The sequence below is a fragment of the Hippocampus bargibanti genome, linkage group LG03, assembly GCF_051943395.1.
Source record: "Hippocampus bargibanti isolate YZ-2025 linkage group LG03, ASM5194339v1, whole genome shotgun sequence".
Lineage (NCBI taxonomy): Eukaryota > Metazoa > Chordata > Actinopteri > Syngnathiformes > Syngnathidae > Hippocampus > Hippocampus bargibanti.
In genome coordinates, this window is record NC_142736.1 from 537,354 (window position 1) to 555,452 (window position 18,099).

At 44.6% G+C, this 18,099-nt stretch overlaps 1 long non-coding RNA gene across 2 annotated transcripts in view; it reads right to left on the reverse strand.

Moving 5' to 3' along the window:
- Positions 1-4,051: 4,051 nt before the first annotated feature.
- Positions 4,052-18,099, reverse strand: part of LOC148899906 (uncharacterized) — an 80,826-nt gene continuing 66,778 nt past the window's right edge. The window contains exons 3-4 of one of the 2 annotated variants that reach the window (XR_016114378.1): positions 11,455-13,134; positions 4,052-4,586 (exon numbers count right to left, since the gene is read on the reverse strand). This is a non-coding gene — a long non-coding RNA (uncharacterized LOC148899906). Of the gene's footprint in view, positions 4,587-7,829; positions 8,531-11,454; positions 13,135-18,099 lie in introns of those variants that run through there. The other variant, XR_016114379.1, reaches the window with a different exon arrangement.

Here is an 18,099-nt window from a genome sequence, read left to right on the forward strand (position 1 = left end):
TGAAACAGGAATATGTGTGTGTGTGTGGGCACAATAGATAAGCGAGTGTGCGTCAAAGAGCTGCCATAAGTCCACATGACATTGATGAGAAGGTGGCATGTCTAAACAGGCATTAACAAGCGTGGTGAGTGTGCGTTTACTTGTCAGGTACGCGGCCGCGTGATTGCGCGCCGCCCCGAGGGCAGCCCAAGGCTTTCGCCTCCAGCGTGTGTTCTTACACCGACAAGAGCGCGAGGAGGCCCAACTGGCAGCACGCTAACCTTTTCAAAAATCCGCCGTGACGTTCGTCGACACTTACATGGAGATGTGGCGTGGCGCCGAATGTCGAGAGGACGCGCCGCGCAAGGCCGACGTGTGGCGGTAAAGAACGGCTTGGTGATGATGTTCACTGGAGGCGGCGGGGGGGGGGGAGATTTTTTTTTTATGCTCTCAGCACACGGTGGGCTAATTTCACTCAGACTATATGGACCAACTAACACACAAAATGGCGGATTCAAGCATCAACGAGACTTTTGGGGTGAGTCTGTCGAGGAAAAGCGCAACGACAAGCAAAACTAATTGGAATGAGACGTTTGTGTAAGCTCTCAGTGGTACAGGAGTGGTCCATCGATGAAAAGGTTTCTTCAGTCGTCATCTGGACTTCTTTCAAGGTGTCGGACGTTTCGCTTCTTATCCAAGAAACTTTGTCAGCAAACTAAAGTCTTACTGGTAGTTTCGGCCCGATATATATCCCGACTGTCCAGACGTGGCGGTGCCGGACTCTGCTATGATTGGTCCCTGCTCTCAGGTTGGGGCGAGCAGAGGACTACTCCCTGCGGCTCCTATTGTCCTGACTCACGACTGGCCTGATTGCCCTCCTTGCTCTGGTATCACCTCATCAGCATTACTAATCCTATGTTGCCTAAGCAGCAAAAAACTACCAGTAAGACTTGAGTTCGCTGAAGAAACATCTTGGATACGAAGCGAAACGTCCGACACCTTGAAAGAAGTACAGATGACGGCTGAAGAAACCATTTTTGTTAATTTCAAAGAGACTTTTTGGGGGTGGGCGGAGTCTATAAGGAAAAGACAAGCCGGAGAAATTATTTATGTCGGGAAATTTAAACTGGATGCTAGATTTTTGTTCCCAAAATGAGAATGGCACTTTATGTTGCCGCGACAAGACAACGCGCCATTTTGCGTCTGTCAATGTTTATTTGTCCACAAGCTGCCACTTGTTGCAAGTTCAACAGGCGTGACATCAAAAGAAAAAAAACGTTTGTAGCGTACAAATGTCATTCCTCCTGCGCGCGGCATGAAAGTTCAACGCGGCCTGTGAGTGAATTACACTTTGGATTCTTGACTTCTTGTTGTTTTTTTTTTTTTTTTGTTCCTGACGGCCCACTGAACCTTCTCGTCGCCAGACGGCGAGCGTATGCACCAGCAAACATGCTGATTTCAACTTAAAGGTCATGTTCTTTTCACGCTGACGAGCGGCTTCCTTCAAGGAGTTAGGCGACGCTGACGCCGACGCACTCTGGCGGCGGCTATCCCAAAATAAATGATCTTCGCCCCAAAGTCAATCTGCACATTTTTTTTTTGGGGGGGGGGGCAGCGTCATCTTTCTTTCATTCTTGAACTTTAATTTCAAAAACCGAATTCGGGTGACGAAACAGCGATACCTCAGCTCACAAACGCTTTGGCTTACAAACTTGTCGCCTTACGAACATTACATTTGAGAGTATATACACGTAGTCATGGCTGACGAACTAGTTTTCGGCGGACAAAGCAAACCACACAGCGCCACCTTGGCAAACATGGTTTGTTATCGAGTGGAGTAAATTCGCTTTTTTGGGACGGAAAAGACCCCACCACAGGCTAGTGTTAAGCCAAAGAGGACACAAAACAAAATGATGGTCGAGCAGAAGAAGGAGATCGTCGAAAAACACCAACAAAGTGTGCGTTTGTGTGACTCAGCGTCCCAGTACCGGTATGCTAAGTCGACCATTGCTACGTGTGGCTAAGGGTGTTTCCGTGTTGTCTAAGCAACGGTGTCAGACAACAGAAGAGGTTGAAAAACCTCTGTTGATTTGGATGAACGAAAAGCAGCTAGCAGGGGACAGTGTGAATGAGGGTATCATCGCCGAGAAAGCACGGCAATTTCACTCGGATATCATCAAGAGACAACTACATCAAAGGACCACCACAAAGGTCAATACAACGACTTTACTATAGTACAGTTTATTTTTTTCATTACAATCCGATTGCACATTTATTATACATAAAATACGGTATATTTTGTGTAGTTTTAAGACGGATTTTGTCGAAAATGACGTTTTATGGGGATCTGGGAACGGATTATTCTCATTTTTAATGGTTTCTTATGGGACATAAATGTTTGGCAGACTAATTTTTTGCCCTACACACACTTTCTGGGAACCAATTAAGTTTGTAAGCGGAGGTATCACTGAACATTGTCAGAATCATCAAATCTTGCAACACCCGCGTACGCCTAATGACAATGCGGGCGCTTAAAATTTGTCAGCAGGCCAATCAAACTTCATTTAAAGGATCACTCAGTATGAACGCTAAGATTTCCTTCACGTTTTACTTTGTGAGGTGCACATAAATGTCAATTTAAAAACTAATCCAATGAAAAATGGAAGGAGCGGTGAAAAAAGCTAGTTAGGGAGAATCATGCTTGTTTGTTTTGCTGCTGAAAAATTCCTGGTTTGGTGTACCGCGTGTGAGTGTTTGTATTTGCGCCAGTGTGTGTGTGTGTTTGTGTTGCGCAGAATGAATGGTTATGGTGGTGCGGCGCGACAGTAAAATCAATGGTTCATATGAGGCAGCTGGAGGCTCGGGCCCGAGCGTCCGTGTCAAGCGGCTTATTGCTTTTCTTAATAGTCCAAACTTGGCGTTTGGAGACTTTTTTGGGGGGGGACGATCCCGCTTGTGCGGTCGCGCAGCCCGACAGCGCCTTCCCGCCTCCCGCGGCGGGGATTCATTACCAAGCGGAGCGGTTGGATATTTGTTGTTTTTGGTCACGTGGTGCCGGCGGGCGTCCGTCATTGGCCGGAGCGGTGTCCTAATGGCGTTAGATGCGCTAACGAGGTTACGGCGGCGGTCATCGGGCTGCCCTCGGCTTCACGCCGTAATCAATAACAACACCAGCACTTAAGCGGCCGCCTCATCAATCATCCCGCCGAAGGTGCGGCGTGAACGCCTACGCTCAGCGACGAGCATGATTTGACCATCACGCACAATGGTTGGCGCGATCATGCTCGGCTTTGACTGACACGGGTCAAGATGCCTTCATGACGCTGCTTTTGCGGCGGAGTCCGACTGCGTGACTCGCTATCTATTTATCTACATTGCGAGCTACCCACATAGCCGCTAGCTATGTAGAGCCAGGTGCCCGCATGCTGGAGAGCAAGCCACAATATTCCAATCTATCTGTCTGTCTGTCCATCTGTCTCTCTCTCTCTCTCGATACATCTAGCTATCTATGTATCCAGCTAGCTAGTTTTCTAACTCGCTAGTTATCTAGCTATCTAGGTATCTGTAGCTAGGTATCTAGCTATCTAGTTAAGAAAAGGAAAAGGAGTCAAAACATCAGGAGAGCACTCACAAACTGCGGTTACCCTCAGTGGTCATTGAACAAATGTCAAAAGAAAGAATAGGGAATGAAACCAAACATTCTAAAGATACAAAAAGGAGGCGTAGCAGTACCTTACATTGCAGGAGTTTCTGAAAAACTAAAGAGTCCTTTGGCAACACAACATTCCTACTTATTTCAGAGTATGGCACCGCCATATCTGGACAGTAGGGATATATATATATAAGAAGCGAAACGTCCGACAACTTGAAAAACCTCCTGCAGCTAAGACTAGCGATTCTTATGTTGTTGTACGTTTTGATATATCTATTTTTTTGTTGTGCTTTGAAAGAAATGTTGACGGTCCGCCTCGGGCAATATCTGGTGTGACGTGCAGGCTTCATACATATTTTCTCAAATACACTATAAATATTGGTTATAAAATATTTATTTCTGATATTTCACATCTGCAAAGAGGGCAATTGTTTGATATTGAACAAGTTAAATTCCAGAATAGAAAAAGCGACATTTTCATCTCAGACCTTTTAGTTGATTCCTCCAGAACCGCACAAGGTGCAACACAAGCGGACCGAGGGGTCGTTTGCGTCCGGTCGCTAATACAACAAAAGGAGCGGCTAGCTGAGCCATGTGCTCACCCGGCAGAACGGCAGCCCCCCCCCAAAAAAAAAACTGTTGCAGATGTAATTTGTTTTCAATGGCTGTTTCAAAAGAGTAATTGTGGTGACACCGGCCGCTCGATAATATGGATTCTGGTTTTCGAGTCCGCGTGTGTGCGTGTGTTTGCGCGTATGTGTGTATGTGTTTGAGGCCCAAATACAATAAAAATGGATTTTGTGTGCATGTGCGCATGGGTCTGGTAAGCGTCAGCGATGGCAGACATCATTGGAAGGATTACTGAAGGCATCCTGTGGGCCAGCTGTACCTTTCATGTCTCTTTCGGGAACAAGTCACTCAATGGCTCCAATCAAGTCCAGCAAGCCAGCGAAGACTGCAAAAAACGCCAAGCACACAAATGGCACCTCGAGACCACAAAAAAAAAAAAAAAAAAAAAAAAAAAAAAAAAACACAACTCAAGAGTGATGTTTCCCTTTTTCTACAGTGCGGCAACAAGCTGCCAAGTCGGCGCGCCTGGTGACTGCGGAAAACGTTGACAAAAAATAAATAAATAAATAATAATAATCACGGGAGAGCCAAAGTTGTGCGTGACTTGATACAATCAGAATCAGAAAACCTTTATTCGTCCCACAATGCGGAAATTTACAATACAAGACATTGATACCTCGGCTTACGAACGCTTTAGCTCACAAACTTTTCACCTTACGAACATTAAATTTGCAAGAATATAATCTTGGAATACAAACTAGTTTTCAGGAAACAAACCAAACAACACAGCGCGCCACAGTGGCTGGCAAACTGGTTTTCGGCAGATGAACACCAAACCATGCGGTCGAACAGCGCCACAGTGGCTGGCGGACAAGTTTTCCACACCCACTTTCTTTGAGTGTAGACGCGGTTTGTTATCGAGTGGAGTACTTTTCGTCTTATGGGACCAAAAAATACCCCACCACAGGCTAGCGTTAAGCCAAGGAGGACACAAAGGAAAATGACGGCCGAGCAGAAGAAGGAGATCGCCGAAAAGCACCAACGAGGTGTGCATTTGTATGACTTAGCATCCTAGTACTTAGAACAAGTTAAATTCCAGAATAGAAAAATACAGGTACTAAGTACCAGTATGCTAAATCGACCATTGCTACGTGTGGCTGTTTCTGTGTTGTATAAGCAACAGTCTTTGGCAATAGAAGAGGTTGAAAAACCTCTGTTGGTTTGGACAACACAGAAACACCCTTAGCCACATGTAGCAATGGTCAACTTAGCATACAGGTACTGGGACGGTAAATCATGCAAACGCACACCTTGTTCATGTTTTCTGATGATCTCCTTCTTCTTCTCGACTGTCATTTTCTTTTGTGTCCTCTTTGGCTGAACACTAGCCTGTGGTGGGGTCTTTTTTGCTCCTAAAATAAATAGCACCCGTACTCGACTCGACAACAAACCACGTCTGCACTCAAAGGAAGGGGGTAAAGAAAACTAGTCAGCCAGCCACCGTGACGGTGTGGTTTGGTTCGTACGCCAAAAACTAGTTTGTATGTCAAGATTATATTCTCGTGAATTTAACATTTGTGAGGTGAACAGTTGGTGAGTTAAAGCAGTGGTCCCCAACCTTTTTTACGCCACGGACCGGTTTCGTGTCAGACAATATTTTCACAGACCGGCGGACAAAGAAACTTTCCAAAGACGTTTGTTTTTTACTCATTTTGCTATCTTACGGTGGGCTAATTTTAGCGGTATGTATCACGTGACCTAGACAAGTGTTTTGACATGCGTCAAGAGTAAGTCATAGACGGATGTTATCTGGTAATTTTTCATTCTCTGTAAATTATTTAATGTTTCTGCGCGGCCCGGTACCATATGACCCACGGACCGGTACCGGTCCGCGGCCCGGGGGTTGGGTACCACCGAGTTCAAGCATTGGTAAACTGAGGTATCGCTGTATTTCTATGGCAACTACATTTGTGGAATGAGCAGCAGAGGTTGCACCCACTGGACATTTCATTAGGGACACAATCGCATCAGATAAAAAAAATAATAATAATATTTCTGTTTTGTCCGTTATTGATGACGCGTGCAGAGCAAAGCCGATGATTGTTCTTATCACAGAAGCGGCTCTTCCTCGGGGGTCGTGAAATGAAGGAATGCGGGTGTTTGTCCCGCCCCCGCCCTTAACCCGCCCTTGTCGTCCCTCAGCTTCATTGCATGATGACCGCTTTGACCGCAATCTGGTCACCGGCGGGGAAGGGGTGAGGGGGGGGGGGGGGTTGCGCGGCATGAAAGAATAACATGTGCAGGTAGGCAGATCCTCAGCTGATCTGGACGGGTTATTCCCAAGATGCGGGCGAGGGGGCTGATTTATTCTCCCGCTCCGCCTGACCGCCTCAGCAATGGAGAAATTCCCGTCGTTCCCTCTTTCGCCATCCAACGGGAGAACATTAGTGGGCGCAACCGGCGAGTGCAATCGTCGCTATGTCTTGTTGAAAGGAGGCGAGTGGCGGGACATTTGGATCCGACCTGAAACACATGCTTCACCTTCATGTATAGCAGAGGGGGGCGATGGGGGCGATGGGGGCGATGGGGGCGATGGGCCACCACGGAATCCACACGGGGAAGGCCAGAGCTAAGAAACTTTGGACTGTGAGGCAGACTGACTCATTGCAATTTCTTGACTTGAGACTTTTTAGGTAAGTGGACCCCCGATCGACATGCGTCCCAAATGTCAAAACACCATCTGGAGTTTACCAAAGAAAAAGTCAGTCATGTGTTCTGTAAATTCAGGCAAGTCATCAAATTTCAGAATTCTCACAAGTTACATTCTCATTCTCCTGAAGAGGTGGGATGTGATCGGAACAGGACCCAAAATACTCTATGAAGACCCTAACAAATGGTCAACAAACAAACGCGACATGTGATCAAAATGGCGGACACGCTGTCTTTTTGGATGTGACTTCTTGAGACTTTTTGAGCATCTAAATAAATTAAAAAATAACACAGCACATATTTATTTAGAGTGATACCTCAGCTTACAAATTTAATTGGTTCCCAGAAAGTGTGTGTAAGGAGGAGGGTTTGTCTGTCAAACATTTGTTTCCCAGAAGACACAAATTTTCTACTAAATAAGCCTTAAAACGACACAAAATCGACCGTATTTTATGTGTAATAAATGAGCGATTGTCATTAAAGAAATAAACTGTATAATAAAGTCATTTTATTGACCTTTGTGATGGTCATTGCTGTAGTTGCCTCTTGTTGATATCCGAGTAAAGTTGCCGTGCATTCTCAGCGATAATACCCTAACTCACACTGTCCCCTGCTAGCAGCTTTTCGTTCATCCAAATCAACAAAAGTTTTTCAACACAGAAACACCCTTAACCACATGTAGCAACTTAGCATACTGGTACTGGGAGAGCTAAGTCACACAAACGCACACCTCATTGGTGTTTTTCGGTGATCTCCTTCTTCTGCTCGCCCGTAATTTTCCTTTGTGTCCTCTTTGGTTTAACACTAGCCTGTGGTGGGGTCTTTTTCCGTCCCATAATAGCAAATGTATTCCATTCGATAGCAAACCACGTCTGCACTGAAGGGGTGTGTGGAAAACTCGTCCGCCAGCCACCGTGGTGCTGTTTGACCGTGTGGTTTGGTGTTCATCCACCGAAAAGTAGTCTGCCAGCCACCATGGCGCTGTGTGGTTTGGTTGGTCCGCCGAAAAGTAGTTTGGATGCCAAGATTATATTCTCGCAAATGTAATGTTTGTAAGGCAAAAAGTTGGCGAGCTCGAGCGTTCGTAAGCCGAGGTATCACTGTATATGCTTTTAGTCTTCCACTCTCTCCCTTTGATCCTTTTGCTGCTGTAAAATGGGAATGTCTCCATTTTCTTTTCTGTTCTTGTCTTATTTCGAGCTCAAATACCAAAGACAAACATTTTGGGGGTGGGACGGCATTTGAAAACAACATCAAGTGTCAATGTGTTAAATGTCATGAAAATATCCATTTAGTCATTCCAACAAGTTGGATTGACATGGCAGCTCTCAACGGAGACAAGGACGTTTGACATCAGCGCCGTCTCGACCCGACGGGAGCGGCCCGTTGCGGCGGTTGCTGTAGGTTGCCGGAGGGTGGGGATAATTGCCGGCATGATGGGATGATCCGACCAGCGCTGACAAGTGAGGGGCTGCCCGAGCGTAAACCTTGAAAAGATTTCTCCAGTGGCCTCCGAGCTGCGCTGGGATTTGCGTGCATATGATGGGATGCAAATGAGTCGGGATCGTTTTCAGTGTCGGGATGGAAAACGGCATGGCTTCCTTCCGTGGATTGCAACTCCTTCATGAAGGCGGAGGGAAAAAAAGCCTGAGATGATGACGAGAAATACCTTCAAATCATACAAATCCTAACGTGGACATTTTACAACCCTAACGTGATTGTAAAAAGTCCCACAAAAAAAGTTTGAAGCGCATCCACGAATGACATGACGTGATCCTTAGCCTTTGCCATACATGCTTGGCTTTGAATCGGCTTGGAATTGAAGCGGATTCACCAGATAAGATCTGAGTTACGACCACCCGTACTTACGACCGCGGCCACCAGACCCTTTTTTTTAGTTTAATTCTGCGCCTGGTACGGCAACGCACGAGCGGCCGGCAACGTGTATTACAATTTTGGCCAGCCAGCACGTCACACACATGCACAGCAATCTACTGCGTGGCTACACTCAATACAGTAGTTATACAGTGCAGATACCGTCTCATGTAGTACTGTACACTGCGTTTTTTTCCTTCGGTGTCCGCCTAAGTCTGAGCCTGTGTGTCGGGCGACTTCTTCTGGCCGTGAGCAGGGGAGAGCAGGGAAGGTTTAAGATTTATAAATGAACTGTACAGTAAATGGTTTTGCATGCATTACAGGTACAGTTATACAGTCATAAAAATGGATAATATGAAATATAAAATGATAAAAATGGCACTAAACGTTATGAAATGTATAAATAAACTCTGAACAGTTTGGTATATAATAGCATTCTATAGAAAATGTTGCTTAAAAACAACATCTTGACACCGTATACTATCCTGTCGTGTAAACGTCACATCGGCCATTTTGAATGGATTTCAACTTACGACCGTTTGACTTACGACCGTTTTGTCGGAACGGAACCCGGTCGGAACTCGGATGTGACCTGTATATATATCGCGATGAGAAGAAAGGAATGTCAGCACAGAGAGAATTGAAACTTAACTAAATGATGTCCGTTTCATTAGTTTAAAAAATACCCAAAGCACTTCCACGTCAAGGCAGTCGGAAGCATAAAAACAGTCATTTTGAACACCAAGTCTCATCATGAGTCAGAAAACAAAGTATCCAAAAGATTTTGCAAGATGGGCAGCGAGGGGCTTGCCTCGCGTTCAATGTTCAAGATGATTATTATTTGATTTCAATACATTTCCCAATCAGCGACTGGAATGAGTTTGTCCTTCTGTACTAGCTACTGTCCTTGTGCACTGACCCCGCGCACACGCACACACACACACACACACACACACACACACACACACACACACACACACACACACACACACACACACACACACACAGGCAAGCACACGTACGCGGCTATTGATTTTCATTTAGATAACTTAATGTTCACAGACAATCCACAGCGACGTGGCCATTTGAAGATGTACGAGCTCACCTCGGTGTAATCTGCCGCCATCTTTCTGTCTCTCTCTCTCGCTTTTTTTTTTATACCTTCGCATGCTCTCATTTTTTTCCCAAATTTAACCAGCTCCAAATACACAGAGACCTTGGCTTACGAACTTAATTGGTTCTCAGTGTGAGGTGAAAAGTGTGTAGGACAAAAATTAATTTTCCATAGGAAACCATTAAAATGAGAATAATCCGTTCCCAGGTCCCCATAAAACATCATTTTCTAATTTTCTAAGCCTTAAAACTACACAAAATATACCTTATTTTATGTATAATAAATGTGCTATAGTATTATGATTAAAGAAATAAACAGTACAGTACAATAAAGTCATTTTATTTACCTTTGTGATGGTGGTTAATGGCTTGATGGAATGGAGTGTCCCTTTCGTGTGTGTGTTTTCTCACTGTCTCTCTGTCTGCCTGACTCTTTAATGTTTAACACCCCCCCCCCCCCACTGCTGGGTTCTTGACCAAATACGTGGCATTAAGCGAAGACGCCATTTTGTTTTTGGGAGAACAGCCTCACTCTCTCTCTGTCTGTAACCCCATCCCCACTGCTGCGTTCCTGACCAATCACGTGGCTTTAACCGAAGACTGGGGGTGGAGAATAGAGGACAAAAACAGCGGGCACCATTTTCTTGTTAGGAGAACGGGCTCGTTCGCGATAAAAAAAGCAAAAACATCCAACGACCAGCAGGTATGGTGTGAGAGTCCATGAGGAATACGACTTCCAGGGCAAACATGAGACGTACGGTAGCATGAGGACAATTGGCAGACGCGTCCACGAAGCAACGCCGAGGCAGGAAATCAAAAGTCGGGCTTGTTTTCAGGGCGCCAGCTGTGAATACAGGCGGCCACGCATGGAGCCAGCTCCAAAAATGTCTGTTTTACCCACTGCGGGATTGTGTGACATTCGTGTTTGTTGCTACCAAATTAAGAGCATTGAAAACATGACAGTCTGGATTTTATCATGCAAACCAAAACATTGAAAAAAAAAACTCAAGTGAACGGCAAAAGGACAGACATTCAACGTCACGGAGACCCTCTGCCAAGGCCTTCAAAAAAATTACTTGTTTTTCTTTCTAAATGGTGATGTTGTTCCACCCCAGTACTGTGGGTGGCAGTAGGGCACTCAGTAACACGAACATATAAACAGTTTTCTATTTGTTATTTTATTTATTATCCATCTAACCTGGTTTTGAGGATGCACAAAAGCGGGATAGATGGAGGACATTGATTCGCCGTGGCGACCCCTGAAGGGAAAAGCCCAAAGGAAAAGAGGATTTCATTGATTATCTATCTTTTGTTTTTGTAGTTTTGACTTCAAGATGGCACAGAGAGAGGGACTGCCTTTATAATAGCTCCTGTATTTTGTTTTTCTACTTTTTCTTTTCCTTTCCACTTCCTTCCATCACTTTGCTGCTGTAAATGTCAATTTCTCCACCGTGAGACTAAAAAAGGCTAATCTAATCGAATCTAATATAAACCTTGTTACACATTCTGCTGTGTGCTTAAGTAAAAAAACGGCGAATATCCTTTGTGTGACTTACTCAGTGCCGTCGTGCGGTCGACGCGACCTTCCAATGGCGTTCGGCGTCACATCCGGTAGCTGTAGTAAGTCTAGCGCCTCTTGCGGGTGAAACGTCACATTGCAGATTTCGATTAACTTCGCTGCCTTGCCTCCAACGTGATTTTTTTACCATTCCCGAAGTCCCGAACCGACTTGCTCAGTCCGAGTGGACGAGGAGGCACAGTGGACCCAAAAAAATCTCGTGTAGTCAAAATGGATATTCGGAGAGGGGAAAAAACTATCCACGAAGCCTCGTACGTCGCCGCATCGGCGACGAGTCAAGTTGTGCTTCTTCCTGGTTCCTTCGTCTATGACGTCTTTGCGTAGGTGCTGATTGGTTGAAACCAAAAGAACTCCGGAAGTATGTGCGTGTTCAAGCGTTTGGCGCGTTCAGGAGAAAGCAGCCGAATATCGATTGCCTCGATACTCTGACGTGCTTGCCGTCGCCAAAACAACCGTTGACGTCCGTGAGCTGCGATCCCGGAGTGGCAAGTTGCAAAACTTTTTTGCCACCAGTCGGTGTCGGTTCAGTGCCGACGCCCACTCGTGCTGTCGGCTTGGACTTCTTCAAAACCACCTCAGTCACCATCCTGACTTCCATTCGCAATCATCATCTATTTGGATTGTGAAATGCATAAACTAGGAATGTGACAGCATTTGTCAATCATAATTCATCACACATTTTCTAATACAGTATTAAAGTGCATCTAAATACCTTGATGATGTATAGATTGTATAGATCTATGATAAATAATGAGAAAAAAATGGAATTTTTAATTTTGGAAATAAGAGGGCATTTTCTGCCTGTAATGACACCGTTTAAAACAATGAAAATCTGTGAGCCAGTTCTTTCTTACAGTTTAAACGATCATCACTTTCTTAATTTTTGGGCAGATCTTAACGAGCAAAGTACCATTGGATAGCTTTTGAAATCCGAAACAAGAAGAGAAAACATTCAAAATATAAATGAGCGAATATCAACGATCGAATGCAGGCAGATTTGCAGATTTGCAGGCAGAAATCAAAAAAAGCTGTCACTGAATACTAGGAAAGAAAATTGCCAGCTGTAGAAATATATATGCTAATGCTTCTTTTTGCTTGACACTTGGCAGTTATAGAGACAAATATATATTCTACCACTTCTATGAGTTATAAAAATACAACTTAGTCACCTTCATAAACTGTAGTGTTAGCAAAAAGAGGGCTTTTTTTCCCCAGTTTCTCGTGCTCGTATTGGGAAATTTCAAGAAGCAGCATGGAAGCAAACGTGTCATACATCATCATATAGCTTGGAAAGTCCCACCCAAAACCATCACGTACTTCACAAAAATGCAATGAGATACCACTGCGAGTACAGAGTGCGCTCGCTTACCTGGACAGAAACAATGGCGGTGGAATATAGCCAACTGTACGTACGTGCGTACCTACATAAACACTGACAATAAATGATCAATTTTAAAGGTCCAGTAACACACACATTGGCACAAGGCATGCTGTCACCTTACGTCACATCAGCCGCCGTCGCCAGGGGACGCGGAGGGAGCGTCCAAGTGACAAGAGACGGCCCGCCAGACGCCAGACGGCAGATGTCACTTTGACGTGACGGGCGGCGGCGACACGTTGACGCTCTCCTAAAAGCCGCCGAGTGGACTCGTCACAACTGCGAAAAAGCGAGAAGACGACGACGACACGTGACAAGGATGCTCTTGACTCTCCGCCGAGTGCCGATCCCCGATCCCCGACCTGCGATTGGCCGCCAAGTGATTGACATGTCGGTGGACTAAATCGCAGCTACCTTCCGAGACCAAAAGGTCTTCTGAGACCTGTTGGGGCCTTTTCAGTCATGACCTTCCAAACAAGGAACATGACACAAATAAGAAACTGACTTCAACAAGGTTTCCTCTGATCAAACTCGTACGAGATGATAGCAAAATGTTGTGTTTGTGTGTGTGTGTGTGTGTGTGCGTGTGTGTGTGTGTCAAAAAATTCAACTTTAAAATTCTTCTTTCTCCATTTTGCGCTATCCATAACCTCGTTCCCTATATCTGACCATCTTCAAATTTCTATTCCCTCTCGTTCCCTCAGATCCTCTCCCTCCCTCCACCTGTGTTCCCCCCTGCCCGTTTCAGCACGATGGGGGACAGAGCTTTCAGCCGCTCTGCCCCCAAACTCCGGAACTCACTTCCTCCCAACATTGCTAACATGGATTCTCTTCCCGCCGTCTCAAAAGCCGTAGTAGTAGTAGATAGTATCTACATTTGTCTGTGACTGTAAAGTGTCCTTGAGGGCTTTGAAAAGCGCTTAAAATAAAATGTATTATTATTGTATTATTATTAAAAGAAAACGGTGTGTTTGTACTGATCACAATTGTCCATGTTGCAACAGCTCATTAGGTCGTTCAAAGTTTTCACGGCAAAAAAAAAAAAAAAAGCAATTTAAAGAAGCGCTTATTGTTAATAGTGAACAAAAGTTAGTTATTGATGTCTAATGGCCGCGCTCATGCGCTAATTTGGGGGCAAACTGGTGTGAAGCATTCAGGGATGAAGGAAGGTTACACCCCGGGGCGTTAACACTAATTACCTCTGCCGACAAGCTAATGGTCGCGCTTGTGTGTGTATTCGTGTGTGTGTGTGTGTGTGTGTGTGTGTCTTTTGAACAGTGCGTCGTTGCACAAAACTTTATGGCTGTTACATGAATCTATCACAATGACACAACTCCAAAAAATATAGTTTTGTAGTCATTATTCACACGGTTTATTTATGTATTTATTTGTTTATTTATTTATTTTTTGCATTCCCGCCACCAACTGATATAAAATGTGAAATGTGATGTCATCAATTAGTTCAAAGGCGAGAAGCAAATAAAAAAAAAGGTTGAATGGAGTTTATATCAACATATTATTTGTTTTTTAAAGATGACTTACCCATGGATTTCTGATGTATCAGTGACACCTCATCTTACGAACGCATTCGTTTACGAATTTACAAAATTCCGAATTTACAAACATTAAATTTGCGAGAATATAATCTTAGCATACAAAGTAGTTTTTGGCAAACGAACCATCCAAATGGATTGGATTAGCCTTTATTAGTCTCGCAGTGGAGAAATTTACATTTTACAGCAGCAAAGTGATGAAAGGAAGAGGAAAGGGAGTGATGATGTAGAAAAACAAAATACAGGAGCTGTCGTAAAGGCAGCCCCTCTCGCAGCGCCATTTTGAAGTCAAAACAACAACACAATGACAAAATAATATGACGACACAAAGCCACAGTCATTCATTCTGCAGCACTTTCCGCACCCTTTTTGTTGTATGAAGCAGTTTTAGGCGAAAGAGGAGAGGATCAAAGTGTCCTTTTCACCAGTGGATCAGGGACGCCATTCTAAAAAACATGCCCACGTCTGCTATGAGCTAAGTTTGGAAAGCAAACTCTACGAGAAGAGATCGTTTCACATCTCCTATCCCACGTCAATCCGCTTCAATTCCAAGCGGCGGCAGTTCAAAATTCGCATCAGCGTGCGCCGAGAATCCCTTCCTTGATGAATGCGGTGGCCAATAATACTGAAAAACAATCCGTATTTGTTACACATGACGCGCAACAACTCAAAGCGACAAAAGAAAACTCGTAAACAACCAAAAAAAAGCAAGATGGCTGCCTACTCCGGCACCATCTTAGACTTCCTTTCCGCAACAAAGAAATAATCGCCCTCGTTGTCAATGTCCCTACTTTTCGGGCATGGCCTAAACGCAACGCGTGTCCAAACAGGAGGGCCGTGGAATGATTAGCGATCGGCTAGCTTGGCCTGGCATCCATTTGCTGAGTGACTGGCCGCTCTCATTAACGTCGCTAATGCACTTGTAAAGCAGTCGGCGCTGGCTATAGATCACCGCTGGGTGAGTGGAAGTGGGAAGGGGGGTGAGGAAGGGGGAGGATGACGGAGGGGGAGGTGGCGCCGGTCAGTGGAGATGTCGCCGGCCCATTCATCTTGGCCTCTTCCTGCCTAGTTATTGTGTATTTCTTTTGGCCAGAGATTGATTGTAGCAGCACAAGATGAATTTGCCTGCTGGACCTTCTTCGTTCCTCTTCTTCTTTCTTTCTTGTTGTTTTCAGACTCCTCCCGCTCAGCCAAGGTGATAATGCGCCACGCGACCCCCCCCCCCCCACCACCACCACCATCTTCGTTTATTTCAGATTACAATCGCAGTCCGTTGCAGGAAAGACTGTTTTGTACTGAAAAAAAGAAAGGGGGAGAAAAGAAAAGCAAGAGACAAAAGAAAAAGCCTTCGTGGAGGTTGGAGGACATCTGACCCGCCGGACCGCAAGTGAGCCCACTCGCCTTCTTTCTTTCACCATTCGGGATATTTGCCTTCAACTTGGGTCAACACCAATTTCGCTACGCGGGCTTATTCGCACCAGGTAAACAAACAGCTATCTGGCTAGCTATTAGCTATATAGCTATCTAGCTAGCTAGCTGTGTCGATTGCTATCTACTAACTATCTATTAGCTAGCTAGCTTTATATCTATTTGAGTTACTTCCGGGTGGAGTGAACGCTGGCGCGTGTGCCTGCCGCTGCTCACCCGCGGAAAAACTTATCCTGTGACTGTAAAGTGACCTTGAGAGTTTTGAAAGGTGCTTATAAATGAAATTTATTATTATTATTATTATTATTATTATTATTATTATTATTATAAATGGTTGGAGGTGTTGGACAGTCTGCGGCTGAATGGATGCATGGCTTGAGGAGCCCGACATGAGAAGAAAGCCGATGCGGATGTGAAACGGTCTTGGCTTCGAATTGAAGCGGATTGACGAGGGACAGGAGATGTGAGACAATCTCTTTTTGTCAATGGATGCTACAGCGCCGTGTTTGCTTTTTTTTAATTTAGTTCGTAGCAGATGTGTGCACGTTTTTTTTAGCATGACATCCCTGCTCCACTGGTGAAAAGGATGCTTTGATCCTCTCCTCTTTTATCTCGAACTGCTTCGTGTCACAAAGAAAGTGCAGAAAGTGCTGAAGATTGAATGACTGTGGCTTTGTGTCGTCATATTATTTTGTCATTGTGTTGTTTTTTTGACTTCAAGATGGCGCTGCGGGAGGGGCTGCCTTTACAACAGCTCCTGTATTTTGTTTTTCTACATCATCACTCCCTTTCCTCTTCCTTTCATCACTTTGCTGCTGTAAAATGTAAATTTCTCCACTGCGAGACTAATAAAGGCTAATCCAATCCATTTGGATGGTCCGTTTGCCGAAAACTAGTTTGTATGCTAAGATTATATTCTCGCGAATTTAATGTTCGTAAATTCGTAGTTTTGTAAATTCGTGAAATGATGCGTTCATAAGATGAGGTATCACTGATACATCAGAAATCCATGGGTAAGTCATGAGTATGTATTGATGTAACTATCTAACTGGCTAGCTATCTATTAGCTAGCTAGTTCACTTTCTATCTATTTGAGTTACTTCCGGGTAGAGTGAACGTTGCCTGCTCACCTGCACAAACAAATACCATGACTGTAAAGTGTCCTTGAGAGTTTTGAAAAGCTCTAAGAAATTGAATGTATTATGATGATGATGATGATTATTATAATAAATCTCTCCAATTCTGAAGTAGCTCATTTTCTTCAATAAACAGATAGCCGTTAGCCATCGTTTTCCAGGTGCTATCAAAAGTTTCAAAGTCACATAAATGAGGAGACACACATTTCTCACCTCCTTTTTTTGCTCCTTTCTATCCCCCCTGACATTAGTGTGTGTGTGTGTGTGTGTGTGTATGTTGACCTTTCTGCAAGGATGGCCTGTATTCACTGGTTGTCAGCACACTCCCTGTCCTGCACCATCCATCTATGCCAGCGTCAGTCCTCCATGCAATCCTCCACCGACCCATTAACACACAAGCACACGCACACACACACACACACACACACACACACACACACACACACACACACACACACACACACACACGGCGGTCATGGGCAGGCAACACACGTCTCCACATAAAAACCCCTTCTTTCCTTCCTTCCTTCCTTGTTTTCTTGCTTTTTTTTTCCTGGCTCGCATCTATTCACGGAAACCTTGAAATGTGAGTCGAAGAAGCAGGCCCTCTCGCATAAATCCGGAATCCTCCGTTGTGCCATTCGTGATCTGCTTTGAGCTTTAGCTCACTCCGACGAGCCTGAGGGATCATTAGGGCCTCTACACACCCACATGTACACACATACCCGCACACTTAACCACACACAAGTGGTCCAGGTGTCCTGCGGTTATTTATAACAAAGGAAAAAACAGGCACGGCTGAACCGGATGACATCATCAGGCCCGTGTTGATAACCGAAAGTGTGTGTGCCTGCGTATCTCTAACTCATTTGCTGCCATAAATAAAGAAAGAAATAAATAAATAAATAAATACATACAAATAAGTTACATAAATACATCAATAATCATAAGACATTTCATTTGGGAGTGCCTTTCAAAACTCTCAAGGTCACTTTACAGTCACAGGATCAGTTTTTCTGTGGGGGAGCAGCGGTAACCGCATGCGCCAGCGTTCACTCACCCTGGAAGTTACTCAAATAGATAGAAAGCTAGCTAGGTAGTTAGCTAATAGATAGCTAATAGCTAGC